Below are 3,881 nucleotides of genomic sequence, written 5' to 3'. Positions count from 1 at the left end.
GCTTTTTTCTTTTGCTTGAATGCGTGAGAATGCGTAGGGCATGCGGGAGTGCGGGAGAATGTTTCCCGCGAAATGCGTGAGACTTGGTAGGTTTGCTAACAGAGTAAGATTAAAACTGAAAGGTGAAATTTTATTTTCGGGGTGCCTCAATTCGATTTTTTTCAAATTTAAGTTTGTGGGTGGTTGATCAGTCCATGGGTCACCCCGGGGGTCTTGTTCCTTGACTGCCAGGCACGTTCCGTTATGACCAACCACGACGGTGACAGAAACAGCAATTATAATAGCTTTTGAGCACCAGCGGGGACGGCCGCTATATATACCTAGGCGCTTGTCTGATTCGTGAACGTCGTTCCAGTCTATATATGGGCGCTGTGGCTTCGTTCCCGTCACGAGTCGGGTGCCTAGGATCGTGACCCGCATGCTATCTTAGAATCTCGCCGCTTGCCTAGCTGGCGTGGTTGGTAGCGTCCGCGTGCGGAACCGCGGGCTGCTTCCACGGGCTTTTTAACCCCCGAGACGCAGATCATGGGATCGTGTCTCGGTGTGGTTGCCCGGAAAAAATTTTTGGTTCTTTATCAGCTTATAATTATAATATTATCTATAATTATAATTTCTATGTATTAATTCATATAAATATTATGTAGTGGTAGCAATTTAAAACTCGGTGAAGTTAGTGGGAAATTCGTGCGTGATATACGTGACGTACTACACGATGTATACACGTGCGGCGTGCCTTGTGATTCCACCAGCTGTATCGACACACGCAATAACAGCGACGGGATAATGAAAGCATAGCGTATATGAAACACGGGACGCGGAGGATCCCGACAGGCTGCGACTAAGCAGAATACAACCTACAGAGAGGCCCTCGACCCTGGCCTGAAGCTTGACCTCACTCTGCGACATCTTGCCTCTGGGACCAAGTATCACTCAATGTTCTATGGGTGGAGGGTGCCTCACAACACCATATCCCTGATCATGACCTGTTCGTTCGTTGACCGGACCATTCGCTGGCTGTGCGTTGAATGCGCGGTGCATGCGCGGACCACGTGCACTAGCAACACTAGCAGCACTAGCATTCGTTCCGTGCACTAGCAACACGCTGTGAATTTTTTTAACATGTGCGACCTGTATACGCTCTGTATGCGCCCTGTATACGCGCAGCGCGCTAGCAACACGCTGTGCATTCGTTGTCAACACCCACCCTAGCTTCTTCCAAATCCTGACAAAAGTTGGGCGCACAACGACGCACTGATCATATTTTCCATTGTGTGACTGGGCGGTGCGTCGCGCATGTGTGACTGGGCCATAACGTTGCTAACTTAGCGTAACAGAAAGTGTGGGTGCAAGCAGGCAGGAGGCGGGGGTCAGACCTACCAAGTCTCACGCATTTCGCGGACTCGCGCATCTGGACCCATTCTCACGCATTCACGCAAAAGAAAAAAAGAAGAAGAAAAAGGTTTTATGCCTTAACAGTTGTCTGTCATCGTGCTATGATGTAGGGACACTCTGATACTTGCAGTTGAGAAAACCATTGAAAACCTGTGTGCAAACGATGCATTGCATTAGAGGGAGATGTACTTTACGTACTTGTGTTGTTGATGATTATGTTAACGTTTGATGCCAATGAGTTAACTGTTGCTTTGTTGTTGTCGCTCCCTCTTTTCACCCTCCTCTTTGCTCTCTCTCCCTTTTCTCGTCTCTGTCGCGCTCTCTCCTCCCTCCTCCCTCCGCCCTCTCCTCTGTCTCTCTCTCTCTCTCTCGTTCTCTCTCCTCCCTGTCTTTTTGCTCTCGCTCTCGTTCTCTCTCCTCCCTGTCTTTTTGCTCTCTCTCTCGTTCTCTCTCCTCCCTGTCTTTTTGCTCGCTCGCTCTCTCCTCTCTTTGCTCTCTCCTCCCTCTCTTCCTCTCTCTTCTCGCTCTCCTCCCTCTCTTTTCGCTCTCTCGTCCCTCCTCTCTCTTCTCTCTCGTCCCTCAAAAATTTCTCTCTCGCCTAAACTTTTGTTATTAGTTTTTTTTTATTAAATTTGATTATTGTCTCTTAGCAGGGGTACGTTGCTGCGCGTGATCTCGTCTCTAACCTTAGCAGGAGTACGTGCTGCGCGTCGATCCCGTCTCTAACCTTAGCGCGCCAGCGCGATCCCGTCTCTAACCTTAGCAGGAGTACGTGCTGCGCGTCGATCCCGTCTCTAACCTTAGCAGGAGTACGTGCTCGCGTCGATCCCGTCTCTAACTTAGCAGCGGTACGTGCTTGCGCGTCGATCCCGTCTCTAACCTTAGCAGGAGTACGTGCTGCGCGTCGATTCCCGTCTACTAACAGCCTTAGCAGAGAGATACGTGCTGCGCGTGGATCCCGTCTCTAACCTTAGCAGGAGTACGTGCTGCGCCGTGGATCCCTCTCTAACCTTAGCAGGAGTACGTGCTGCGCGCGTGGATCCGCGTCTCTAACCTTCAGCTGGAGTACGTGCTGCGCGTGGAAACCGTCTCTAACCTTAGCAGCGGAGTACGTGCTGCGCGTGGGATCCCGTCTCTAACCTTAGCAGGAGTACGTGCTGCGCGTGGATCCCGTCTGTAACCTTAGCAAGAGTACGTGCTGCGCGTCGATTCCGTCTCTAAACGCCGTGCACAGCTACAGCATCGGCGACGTCGTGCGATGCAGGATGCGACACCGCCCCCGACCTGCTGCCTCGCGCTACCTGGTCGGAGAAACATGCAGATCAAGCTGAGCATCAGGGGTAGAGCACACACGCGTGGACGCACGCGCGCATCACACACCCACGTACGTGCACACGCCACACAAACTGCCGTACGTGCCACGCCACACAAACTGCGCATACTGTTGTCAGGGGTCTTACGGCGTAACGACTAATAAACACATAGGTGCGACGCATACGTAACGTCAGCGTAGTTTATCCGCTGTTGCTGACGCCGATGTTACGACTTTTTTTAATTCTAGTTTCACATTTTCATATTTCAGTATGATTTAATCATCGATGGTTATTGAGTAGTAACAATATATCATTTAACATCATCCAATAGTATTGAGCGAGTGCTGTATCGCTTGACATCTGCAGCCCGGATATACGCGCGAAGCGCGAACAGCGCCGCCTCGCCGGTGCCTTTTCATCCAATTCGCTGCCCTGTATGTAGAACTAACTACTCGAAGCCCTCTGGCGTACTACAGAAAGCCGGATAATGGTCAATTGAGCAGTTCTGGCGATGTGCAGAAGCCTTTCGACTCGAGAATAAATCCAATGGTCGTAATTGCTAATTTTTTTGGTCGGCGCTTTACGTTTTCCTGTAGAAAATGATTTCCAATTTCTTCCCCTATTTAACGCCCTGAACTTATTCTGCGTACATATGCCGCTGGCCATAGATGGCGCGAGCGAGGCTCTCTTGAGGGATTTTCCAGAGAATTTTCCACGCAAGAACGGCGAATAGGCTTAGACTGCCCGCCGGGTGGAGAGTTCGACACGCTGCACTAACATAAGTTTAGTGTAGCGTAAAGAGACTTGGCCGAATGAACGTCCGTACCAGTCTAACTGGAATCGTGACGCGGGCTTTTCATTATCGTAGCCATGTTAGTTTCCCTGACGCTTCATTGGCTAAGCCCGTTGATTGATTTTGTTTAGACTGAAGAATTGCCACTAGACGTTCTCGGCAAAAAGAACGCCGCCGCCGTGGCGTCAGCCGTATGTTCTCCCACAGCAGAATCAGTGCGGGCGCGTCTGAAAAGGTCTACGAATGTAAGAATTAACTGCCGCAAACCTTTCTGCATTTAACATTGCGCAAAACTTTTTCATATCCGTAGGTGAAACAGAGTAGCCTAGCCCTATACGGCTATAGTATAGAAACATTAAGAATTTTGTACTAAGTAATACCAT

This window comes from Priapulus caudatus, unplaced genomic scaffold (assembly GCF_000485595.1).
Source record: "Priapulus caudatus unplaced genomic scaffold, Priapulus_caudatus-5.0.1 Scaffold2092, whole genome shotgun sequence".
NCBI lineage: Eukaryota > Metazoa > Priapulida > Priapulimorpha > Priapulimorphida > Priapulidae > Priapulus > Priapulus caudatus.
This window is presented reverse-complemented; position numbering follows the sequence as displayed.